The sequence below is a fragment of the Taudactylus pleione genome, unplaced genomic scaffold, assembly GCF_031769625.1.
Source record: "Taudactylus pleione unplaced genomic scaffold, aTauple2 ptg000321l, whole genome shotgun sequence".
NCBI lineage: Eukaryota > Metazoa > Chordata > Amphibia > Anura > Myobatrachidae > Taudactylus > Taudactylus pleione.
This window is the reverse complement of record NW_028284722.1, coordinates 3,102,933-3,116,936: the sequence shown is the minus strand read 5'-3', so window position 1 is coordinate 3,116,936 and position 14,004 is coordinate 3,102,933. Positions and strand designations below refer to the sequence as shown.

General features: G+C 27.6%; 2 pseudogenes; both read left to right on the top strand.

Annotated features, from left to right (window-relative positions):
• The first annotated feature begins 6,099 nt into the window (after window positions 1-6,099).
• Window positions 6,100-6,218, top strand: LOC148509524 (5S ribosomal RNA; annotated as a pseudogene).
• Window positions 6,219-13,126: 6,908 nt separating this feature from the next.
• LOC148509523 (5S ribosomal RNA) lies at window positions 13,127-13,245 on the top strand (annotated as a pseudogene).
• Window positions 13,246-14,004: the final 759 nt, after the last annotated feature.

Sequence of the window (14,004 nt, the reverse complement as noted above, 5' to 3'; positions counted from 1 at the left end):
CAGCCGGCGGTTTGGAATATAACCAGGCTAGAGAATGATAATGCCTAAAAAGGGAATTATAGCATATTCACAATTGCAAGCCTTAAGGCCAAGGAGTGATTAATGATATCAGAACTTTACAATTCTAACTACCCAATTGAATGGAAAGAGGTGGATCTTGGGTTTGACTTATATGATTATCCAAGAAATCCTTAGAGTCCTTGGAACCTCCCCTTCAAGAAAAAGAGTAAAAGAATGATCCCCATACTTCAAGTACATCTTAAAACCGATTGTAACTATCTAACTGGATGAAAAGAGGTCGTTTGTCTGAGTCGGATCAATATGAAAATCCAAGAAATTTTCAGAGTCTTTGGAACCTCTTCTTCAAGGAAAAGAGTGAAAGAATGATCCCCATACCTTAAGAACATTTCACAACTTATTATATCCCTGAATTTCTGCTCCTCTTGGTTGAACTTTTAAAGAAATTCCTTTTTGGAATAAATATCTAAACAATATCCAATATAATTATATACATAAAACAATTCAGTACATATTCATAGTGTTTTTAGATCAAACTATTAATATATTATTATTCTAATATATATCTATGCCTAAGGAGAATGTTATACTTAGACTAATCATTTAATGATCTAACCTATATATCCAGCATCAAAACAGATTACCCTCCTTAAATGGAATGCTTATCCTTTATTATTTTAGTTTCAGATAATATGGAAGACACCACCTACTCATTATTCATACTTGGGCAAAAAACATACTAATTCTATAGACAAGAAGGGCGGAAGCATTAAGTCCGGAGAAAACAATGGGGCGGAAGAGCTCAACACATCTATTAAGTAAGGACGGAAGTGATGTGCCGCGTCCTGGAGCGAAACGACAGAAGGGTTGGTGGAAGTGACACGGCTCACCTCCGAACACGTCAACACACGGCGGGCGGAAGTGACGTGCCCAGTTCGGAACACGAGGAAGAAAACGGAAGTGCTTGATCGCGCGCTATGGTTTAACACAGCTGCCGGGAACGGATGTGACGCTCCAATTAAGGGCAGAGGCCAGTTCACAAAGGGCGGAAGTTGAACTTAAAAGATCGCCGTTTGACTATTTATAACTAACATTTCTTTATGGGAAACCCTGTAACACAAATTATTTTAAATGATGGCTTGCTGAATTATGAAATCGCTTGGTTTTGAGGTCTAATACATATGTCTAATACATATCTATTTCATATATATCTCATAACTATCTATCTATCTTTCTATCTATCTGTCTATCTATCTCATATCTATCAATCTTTCTATCTAACTATCTCATATCTTTCTGTCTATCTATCTCATATCTATCTATCTATCTATCTCATAACTATCTATCTCATATCTATCTATCTCATATCTATCTATCTATCTATCTATCTATCTATTTTTATATATCTAATATCTATTTTTCTATCTATTTATATCATATCTATCTATCTATCTTTTTATGTCATATCTATCTCTCTATCTATTTATGTATCTAACTCATATAAATCTATTTATCTCATATATATCTATTTCATATATATCTTTCAATCTATCTATCTATCTCTCTATCTATCTATCTATCTATCTATCTATCTATATTTCTCATATCTTTCTATTTCTCTCAAATCTCTCTATCTCATATCTATCTATCTATCATATATCTATCAATCTTTCTATCTATCTATCTATATTTCTATCTCATATTTATCTATTTATCTATCTATTTATCTCATATATATCTATTTTATATATATCTATTAATCTATCTATCTATCTATCTATCTATCTCCTATTATTCTGTCTATCTATCTCATATCTATCTATCTATTTATCTCATATTGATCTATCAATCTATCTATCTATCTATCTATCTGCTATCGATCTATCTATCTATCTACCTATCTCATTTCTATCTATCTATCATATATATCTATCTATTTATATCATATCTATTTATATATCTATCTATCTATATCATATAAATCTATTAATCTAATATATATCTATTTCATATATATCTATCTATCTCATATCTTTCTATATCTCTCATATCTATCTATCTCATATCTATCTATCTATCTATCTATCTATTTATATCATATCTATCAATCTTTCTATCTATCTATCTGATATATTTCTGTCTATCTATCTCATGTCTATCTATATATCTATCTATCTAGCTCATATTGATCTGTCTATCTATCTATCTATCTATCTATCTAATATTTATCTATCTATCTAATATCTATCTATCTCATTTCTATCTATCTATATATCTATCTATCTAAAATCTATCTATCTATCTCATATCTATCTATCTCATATCTATCTATGTATCTATCTATCTATCTAATATCTATCTATCTATCTATCTATCTAATTATCTATCTATTTATATCATTATCTATCTATCTAACTATCTATCTAGCTAACTCATATAAATCTATGTATCTCATATATATCTATTTCATATATATCTATTAATCTATCTATCTATCTATCTCCTATTTTTCTGTCTATCTATCTCATATCTATCTATCTATTTATCTCATATTGATCTATCAATCTATCTATCTATCTATCTATCTATCTATCTGCTATCGATCTATCTATCTATCTACCTATCTCATATCTATCTATCTATCTATCATATATATCTATCTATTTATATCATATCTATTTATATATCTATCTATCTATCTCATATAAATCTATTAATCTAATATATATCTATTTCATATATATCTATCTATCTCATATCTTTCTATATCTCTCATATCTATCTATCTCATATCTATCTATCTATCTATCTATTTATATCATATCTATCAATCTTTATATCTATCTATCTCATATATTTCTGTCTATCTATCTCATATCTATCTATATATCTATCTATCAAGCTCATATTGATCTGTCTATCTATCTATCTATCTATCTAATATTTATCTATCTATCTAATATCTATCTATCTCATATCTATCTATCTATATATCTATCTATCTAATATCTATCTATCTATCTCATATCTATCTATCTCATATCTATCTATCTATATATCTATCTATCTAATATCTATATATCTATCTATCTCATATCTATCTATCTCATATCTATCTATCTATCAATCTAATATCTATCTATCTATCTCATATCTATCTATCTTATATCTATCTATCTATATATCTATCTATCTCATATCTATATTTCTATCTATCTATTTACATCATATCTATCTAGCTATCTATTTATATCATATATATATATCTATCTATTTATCTATCTATCTATCTATCTCATATCTATTTATCTTTCTATCTATCTCATATCTATATATTTATCTATCTATTTATCTCATATTGATCTATCCATCTATCTATCTATCTATCTACTATCTATCTATCTATCTCATATATATCTATGTCATATCTTTATATCTATCTATGTATATAATATATATTTATCTATCTATCTATCTATCTCATATAAATCTATTTATCTAATATATATCTATTTCATATATATATATATATATATATATATATATATATATCTCTCATATATTTCTATTTCTCTCATATCTATCTCATTATCTATCCATCTATCTATCTATCTATCTATCTATCTATCTATCTGTCTATCTATCTATCAATCTACCTCTTATCTATCAATCTTTCTATCTATATCATATCTTTCTGTCTATCTGTCTCATGTCTATCTATCTATCTATCTCATATTGATCTATCTATCTATCTATCTATCTATCTAATATCTATCTATCTATCTATCTCATATCTATCTTTCTATCTTTTTATATCATATCAATCTATCTATCTATCTATCTATCTAGCTATCTAACTCATATCAATCTATTTATCTCATATATATCTATTTCATATCTATCTATCTATCTTTCTCATATCTATCTATTTCTCTCAAATCTATCTCATATCAATCTTTCTATCTATCTATCTATCTATCTCATATCTATCAATCTTTCTATCTATCTCCTATTTTTCTGTCTATCTATGTCATATCTATCTAATTATCTATCTCATATTGATCTGTCTATCTCATATATTTCTATCTATCTTTCTATCTATCTATCTATCTATCTCATATCTATCAATCTTTCTATCTATCTATATATCTCCTATCTTTCTGTCTATCTATCTCATATCTATCTATCTACCTATCTATCTATCCATTTATCTCATATCGATCTATCTATCTATCTCATATCTATCTATCTATCTATCTATCTATCTATCTATCTATCTATCTATATCATATCTATCTATCTATCTATCTATCTCATATAAATCTATTTGTCTAATACATATCTATTTCATATATATCTCATAACTATCTATCTATCTTTCTATCTATCTGTCTATCTATCTCATATCTATCAATCTTTCTATCTAACTATCTCATATCTTTCTGTCTATCTATCTCATATCTATCTATCTATCTATCTATCTCATAACTATCTATCTCATATCTATCTATCTCATATCTATCTATCTATCTATCTATCTATTTTTATATATCTAATATCTATTTTTCTATCTATTTATATCATATCTATCTATCTATCTTTTTATGTCATATCTATCTCTCTATCTATTTATGTATCTAACTCATATAAATCTATTTATCTCATATATATCTATTTCATATATATCTTTCAATCTATCTATCTATCTATCTCTCTATCTATCTATCTATCTATCTATATTTCTCATATCTTTCTATTTCTCTCAAATCTCTCTATCTCATATCTATCTATCTATCTCATATCTATCAATCTTTCTATCTATCTATCTATATTTCTATCTCATATTTATCTATTTATCTATCTATTTATCTCATATATATCTATTTCATATATATCTATTAATCTATCTATCTATCTATCTATCTATCTATCTATCTATCTCCTATTTTTCTGTCTATCTATCTCATATCTATCTATCTATTTATCTCATATTGATCTATCAATCTATCTATCTATCTATCTGCTATCGATCTATCTATCTATCTACCTATCTCATTTCTATCTATCTATCATATATATCTATCTATTTATATCATATCTATTTATATATCTATCTATCTATATCATATAAATCTATTAATCTAATATATATCTATTTCATATATATCTATCTATCTCATATCTTTCTATATCTCTCATATCTATCTATCTCATATCTATCTATCTATCTATTTATATCATATCTATCAATCTTTCTATCTATCTATCTGATATATTTCTGTCTATCTATCTCATATCTATCTATATATCTATCTATCTAGCTCATATTGATCTGTCTATCTATCTATCTATCTAATATTTATCTATCTATCTAATATCTATCTATCTCATTTCTATATATCTATATATCTATCTATCGTAAAACCTATCTATCTATCTCATATCTATCTATCTCATATCTATCTATCTATCTATCTAATATCTATCTATCTATCTATCTATCTATCTATCTATCTCATATCTATCTATTATATATCTATCTATCTATATATCTATCTATCTAATATCTATCTATCTATCTATCTATCTATCTATCTCATATCTATCTATCTCATATCTATCTATCTATCAATCTAATATCTATCTATCTATCTCATATCTATCTATCTTATATCTATCTATCTATATAGATAAAAATCAGAATTCAGGAGCACATTAGGAACATTAGAAACAGAGTTGAAGGACATGCAGTCTCCAAACACTTCTCAATAAAACATAATTCGGATCCCGAAGATATCACCTTCAAGGCAATAGAACACGTTACTCTGGGAGAAAGAGGTGGGGATTTGGGCAATCTGCTATCAAGAAGAGAGATGTTCTGGCTGTTTGAACTGGACACACTGGCACCTAAAGGCTTCAATGAATACTACGAAATTGCTCCTTTCTTGTGATATGCTCCATTCCTATCTACCAATATACCCCCAGGTTATGGAGGGGCCTGAGTAGTACCCTGAAGGTTCATCTTCTGAGGGAAGTCCAGGTTTGGTAGAATATCTGGCATTATGGACCATCGAAATATGTATTTGCTGCCATACCATCATGTGTGAGCCCAATCTCGTCCGATCTTGGAAGCAAAGCATGATTGGGCCAGGTTAGTACCAAGGAAGGTAACCCATTGAGAATACCTGGTGCTGCAAATTCAGCCGGCGGTTTGGAATATAACCAGGCTAGAGAATGATAATGCCTAAAAAGGGAATTATAGCATATTCACAATTGCAAGCCTTAAGGCCAAGGAGTGATTAATGATATCAGAACTTTACAATTCTAACTACCCAATTGAATGGAAAGAGGTGGATCTTGGGTTTGACTTATATGATTATCCAAGAAATCCTTAGAGTCCTTGGAACCTCCCCTTCAAGAAAAAGAGTAAAAGAATGATCCCCATACTTCAAGTACATCTTAAAACCGATTGTAACTATCTAACTGGATGAAAAGAGGTCGTTTGTCTGAGTCGGATCAATATGAAAATCCAAGAAATTTTCAGAGTCTTTGGAACCTCTTCTTCAAGGAAAAGAGTGAAAGAATGATCCCCATACCTTAAGAACATTTCACAACTTATTATATCCCTGAATTTCTGCTCCTCTTGGTTGAACTTTTAAAGAAATTCCTTTTTGGAATAAATATCTAAACAATATCCAATATAATTATATACATAAAACAATTCAGTACATATTCATAGTGTTTTTAGATCAAACTATTAATATATTATTATTCTAATATATATCTATGCCTAAGGAGAATGTTATACTTAGACTAATCATTTAATGATCTAACCTATATATCCAGCATCAAAACAGATTACCCTCCTTAAATGGAATGCTTATCCTTTATTATTTTAGTTTCAGATAATATGGAAGACACCACCTACTCATTATTCATACTTGGGCAAAAAACATACTAATTCTATAGACAAGAAGGGCGGAAGCATTAAGTCCGGAGAAAACAATGGGGCGGAAGAGCTCAACACATCTATTAAGTAAGGACGGAAGTGATGTGCCGCGTCCTGGAGCGAAACGACAGAAGGGTTGGTGGAAGTGACACGGCTCACCTCCGAACACGTCAACACACGGCGGGCGGAAGTGACGTGCCCAGTTCGGAACACGAGGAAGAAAACGGAAGTGCTTGATCGCGCGCTATGGTTTAACACAGCTGCCGGGAACGGATGTGACGCTCCAATTAAGGGCAGAGGCCAGTTCACAAAGGGCGGAAGTTGAACTTAAAAGATCGCCGTTTGACTATTTATAACTAACATTTCTTTATGGGAAACCCTGTAACACAAATTATTTTAAATGATGGCTTGCTGAATTATGAAATCGCTTGGTTTTGAGGTCTAATACATATGTCTAATACATATCTATTTCATATATATCTCATAACTATCTATCTATCTTTCTATCTATCTGTCTATCTATCTCATATCTATCAATCTTTCTATCTAACTATCTCATATCTTTCTGTCTATCTATCTCATATCTATCTATCTATCTATCTCATAACTATCTATCTCATATCTATCTATCTCATATCTATCTATCTATCTATCTATTTTTATATATCTAATATCTATTTTTCTATCTATTTATATCATATCTATCTATCTATCTTTTTATGTCATATCTATCTCTCTATCTATTTATGTATCTAACTCATATAAATCTATTTATCTCATATATATCAATTTCATATATATCTTTCAATCTATCTATCTATCTCTCTATCTATCTATCTATCTATCTATCTATCTATATTTCTCATATCTTTCTATTTCTCTCAAATCTCTCTATCTCATATCTATCTATCTATCTCATATCTATCAATCTTTCTATCTATCTATCTATCTATCTATATTTCTATCTCATATTTATCTATTTATCTATCTATTTATCTCATATATATCTATTTCATATATATCTATTAATCTATCTATCTATCTATCTATCTATCTCCTATTTTTCTGTCTATCTATCTCATATCTATCTATCTATTTATCTCATATTGATCTATCAATCTATCTATCTATCTATCTATCTATCTATCTGCTATCGATCTATCTATCTATCTACCTATCTCATTTCTATCTATCTATCATATATATCTATCTATTTATATCATATCTATTTATATATCTATCTATCTATATCATATAAATCTATTAATCTAATATATATCTATTTCATATATATCTATCTATCTCATATCTTTCTATATCTCTCATATCTATCTATCTCATATCTATCTATCTATCTATCTATTTATATCATATCTATCAATCTTTCTATCTATCTATCTGATATATTTCTGTCTATCTATCTCAATCTATCTATATATCTATCTATCTAGCTCATATTGATCTGTCTATCTATCTATCTATCTATCTATCTAATATTTATCTATCTATCTAATATCTATCTATCTCATTTCTATCTATCTATATATCTATCTATCTAAAATCTATCTATCTATCTCATATCTATCTATCTCATATCTATCTATGTATCTATCTATCTATCTATCTAATATCTATCTATCTATCTATCTATCTATCTCATATCTATCTATTATATATCTATCTATCTATATATCTATCTATCTAATATCTATCTATCTATCTATCTATCTATCTATCTCATATCTATCTATCTCATATCTATCTATCTATCAATCTAATATCTATCTATCTATCTCATATCTATCTATCTTATATCTATCTATCTATATATCTATCTATCTATCTATCTCATATCAATATTTCTATCTCTCTATTTACATCATATCTATCTAGCTATCTATTTATATCATATATATCTATCTATATATCTATCTATCTAATATCTATCTATCTATCTATCTATCTATCTATCTATCTCATATCTATCTATCTCATATCTATCTATCTATCAATCTAATATCTATCTATCTATCTCATATCTATCTATCTTATATCTATCTATCTATATATCTATCTATCTATCTATCTCATATCAATATTTCTATCTCTCTATTTACATCATATCTATCTAGCTATCTATTTATATCATATATATCTATCTATTTATCTATCTATCTATCTATCTCATATCTGTTTATCTTTCTATCTCATATCTATATATTTATCTATCTATTTATCTCATATTGATCTATCTATCTATCTATCTATCTATCTATCTCATATATATCTATGTCATATCTTTATATCTATCTATGTATATAATATATATTTATCTATCTATCTATCTATCTCATATAAATCTATTTATCTAATATATATCTATTTCATATATATATATATATATATATATATATATATATATATCTCATATATTTCTATTTCTCTCATATCTATCTCATTATCTATCTATCTATCTATCTATCTATCTATCTGTCTATCTATCAATCTACCTCATATCTATCAATCTTTCTATCTATATCATATCTTTCTGTCTATCTATCTCATGTCTATTTATCTTTCTATCTATCTATCTCATATTGATCTATCTATCTATCTATCTATCTAATATCTATCTATCTATCTCATATCTATCTTTCTATCTTTTTATATCATATCTATCTATCTATCTATCTAATTATCTATCTAGCTATCTAACTCATATCAATCTATTTATCTCATATATATCTATTTCATATCTATCTATCTATCTTTCTCATATCTTTCTATTTCTCTCAAATCTATCTCATATCAATCTTTATATCTATCTATCTATCTATCTATCTATCTCATATCTATCAATCTTTCTATCTATCTCCTATTTTTCTGTCTATCTATGTCATATCTATCTAATAATCTATCTCATATTGATCTGTCTATCTCATATATTTCTATCTATCTTTCTATCTATCTATCTCATATCTATCAATCTTTCTATCTATCTATATATCTCCTATCTTTCTGTCTATCTATCTCATATCTATCTATCTACCTATCTATCTATCCATTTATCTCATATCGATCTATCTATCTATCTCATATCTATCTATCTATCTATATCATATCTATCTATCTATCTATCTATCTATCTCATATAAATCTATTTGTCTAATACATATCTATTTCATATATATCTCATAACTATCTATCTATCTTTCTATCTATCTGTCTATCTATCTCATATCTATCAATCTTTCTATCTAACTATCTCATATCTTTCTTTCTATCTATCTCATATCTATCTATCTATCTATCTATCTATCTATCTATCTCATAACTATCTATCTCATATCTATCTATCTCATATCTATCTATCTATCTATCTATCTATTTTTATATATCTAATATCTATTTTTCTATCTATTTATATCATATCTATCTATCTATCTTTTTATGTCATATCTATCTCTCTATCTATTTATGTATCTAACTCATATAAATCTATTTATCTCATATATATCTATTTCATATATATCTTTCAATCTATCTATCTATCTCTCTATCTATCTATCTATCTATCTATCTATCTATCTATCTATCTATCTATCTATCTGTCTATATTTCTCATATATTTCTATTTCTCTCAAATCTCTCTATCTCATATCTATCTATCTATCTATCTCATATCTTTCTATATCTCTCATATCTATCTATCTCATATCTATCTATCTATCTATCTATTTATATCATATCTATCAATCTTTCTATCTATCTATCTGATATATTTCTGTCTATCTATCTCATATCTATCTATATATCTATCTATCTAGCTCATATTGATCTGTCTATCTATCTATCTATCTAATATTTATCTATCTATCTAATATCTATCTATCTCATTTCTATATATCTATATATCTATCTATCTAAAATCTATCTATCTATCTCATATCTATCTATCTCATATCTATCTATCTATCTATCTATCTATCTATCTATCTATCTATCTAATATCTATCTATCTATCTATCTATCTATCTATCTATCTGTCTATCTATCAATCTACCTCATATCTATCAATCTTTCTATCTATATCATATCTTTCTGTCTATCTATCTCATGTCTATTTATCTTTCTATCTATCTATCTCATATTGATCTATCTATCTATCTATCTATCTATCTAATATCTATCTATCTATCTCATATCTATCTTTCTATCTTTTTATATCATATCTATCTATCTATCTATCTATCTAATTATCTATCTAGCTATCTAACTCATATCAATCTATTTATCTCATATATATCTATTTCATATCTATCTATCTATCTTTCTCATATCTTTCTATTTCTCTCAAATCTATCTCATATCAATCTTTATATCTATCTATCTATCTATCTATCTATCTATCTATCTCATATCTATCAATCTTTCTATCTATCTCCTATTTTTCTGTCTATCTATGTCATATCTATCTAATAATCTATCTCATATTGATCTGTCTATCTCATATATTTCTATCTATCTTTCTATCTATCTATCTCATATCTATCAATCTTTCTATCTATCTATATATCTCCTATCTTTCTGTCTATCTATCTCATATCTATCTATCTACCTATCTATCTATCCATTTATCTCATATCGATCTATCTATCTATCTCATATCTATCTATCTATCTATATCATATCTATCTATCTATCTATCTATCTATCTATCTCATATAAATCTATTTGTCTAATACATATCTATTTCATATATATCTCATAACTATCTATCTATCTTTCTATCTATCTGTCTATCTATCTCATATCTATCAATCTTTCTATCTAACTATCTCATATCTTTCTTTCTATCTATCTCATATCTATCTATCTATCTATCTATCTATCTATCTATCTATCTCATAACTATCTATCTCATATCTATCTATCTCATATCTATCTATCTATCTATCTATCTATTTTTATATATCTAATATCTATTTTTCTATCTATTTATATCATATCTATCTATCTATCTTTTTATGTCATATCTATCTCTCTATCTATTTATGTATCTAACTCATATAAATCTATTTATCTCATATATATCTATTTCATATATATCTTTCAATCTATCTATCTATCTCTCTATCTATCTATCTATCTATCTATCTATCTATCTATCTATCTGTCTATATTTCTCATATATTTCTATTTCTCTCAAATCTCTCTATCTCATATCTATCTATCTATCTATCTCATATCTTTCTATATCTCTCATATCTATCTATCTCATATCTATCTATCTATCTATCTATTTATATCATATCTATCAATCTTTCTATCTATCTATCTGATATATTTCTGTCTATCTATCTCATATCTATCTATATATCTATCTATCTAGCTCATATTGATCTGTCTATCTATCTATCTATCTAATATTTATCTATCTATCTAATATCTATCTATCTCATTTCTATATATCTATATATCTATCTATCTAAAATCTATCTATCTATCTCATATCTATCTATCTCATATCTATCTATCTATCTATCTATCTATCTATCTATCTATCTATCTAATATCTATCTATCTATCTATCTATCTATCTCATATCTATCTATTATATATCTATCTATCTATATATCTATCTATCTAATATCTATCTATCTATCTATCTATCTCATATCTATCTATCTCATATCTATCTATCTATCAATCTAATATCTATCTATCTATCTCATATCTATCTATCTTATATCTATCTATCTATATAGATAAAAATCAGAATTCAGGAGCACATTAGGAACATTAGAAACAGAGTTGAAGGACATGCAGTCTCCAAACACTTCTCAATAAAACATAATTCGGATCCCGAAGATATCACCTTCAAGGCAATAGAACACGTTACTCTGGGAGAAAGAGGTGGGGATTTGGGCAATCTGCTATCAAGAAGAGAGATGTTCTGGCTGTTTGAACTGGACACACTGGCACCTAAAGGCTTCAATGAATACTACGAAATTGCTCCTTTCTTGTGATATGCTCCATTCCTATCTACCAATAAACCCCCAGGTTATGGAGGGGCCTGAGTAGTACCCTGAAGGTTCATCTTCTGAGGGAAGTCCAGGTTTGGTAGAATATCTGGCATTATGGACCATCGAAATATGTATTTGCTGCCATACCATCATGTGTGAGCCCAATCTCGTCCGATCTTGGAAGCAAAGCATGATTGGGCCAGGTTAGTACCAAGGAAGGTAACCCATTGAGAATACCTGGTGCTGCAAATTCAGCCGGCGGTTTGGAATATAACCAGGCTAGAGAATGATAATGCCTAAAAAGGGAATTATAGCATATTCACAATTGCAAGCCTTAAGGCCAAGGAGTGATTAATGATATCAGAACTTTACAATTCTAACTACCCAATTGAATGGAAAGAGGTGGATCTTGGGTTTGACTTATATGATTATCCAAGAAATCCTTAGAGTCTTTGGAACCTCCCCTTCAAGAAAAAGAGTAAAAGAATGATCCCCATACTTCAAGTACATCTTAAAACCGATTGTAACTATCTAACTGGATGAAAAGAGGTCGTTTGTCTGAGTCGGATCAATATGAAAATCCAAGAAATTTTCAGAGTCTTTGGAACCTCTTCTTCAAGGAAAAGAGTGAAAGAATGATCCCCATACCTTAAGAACATTTCACAACTTATTATATCCCTGAATTTCTGCTCCTCTTGGTTGAACTTTTAAAGAAATTCCTTTTTGGAATAAATATCTAAACAATATCCAATATAATTATATACATAAAACAATTCAGTACATATTCATAGTGTTTTTAGATCAAACTATTAATATATTATTATTCTAATATATATCTATGCCTAAGGAGAATGTTATACTTAGACTAATCATTTAATGATCTAACCTATATATCCAGCATCAAAACAGATTACCCTCCTTAAATGGAATGCTTATCCTTTATTATTTTAGTTTCAGATAATATGGAAGACACCACCTACTCATTATTCATACTTGGGCAAAAAACATACT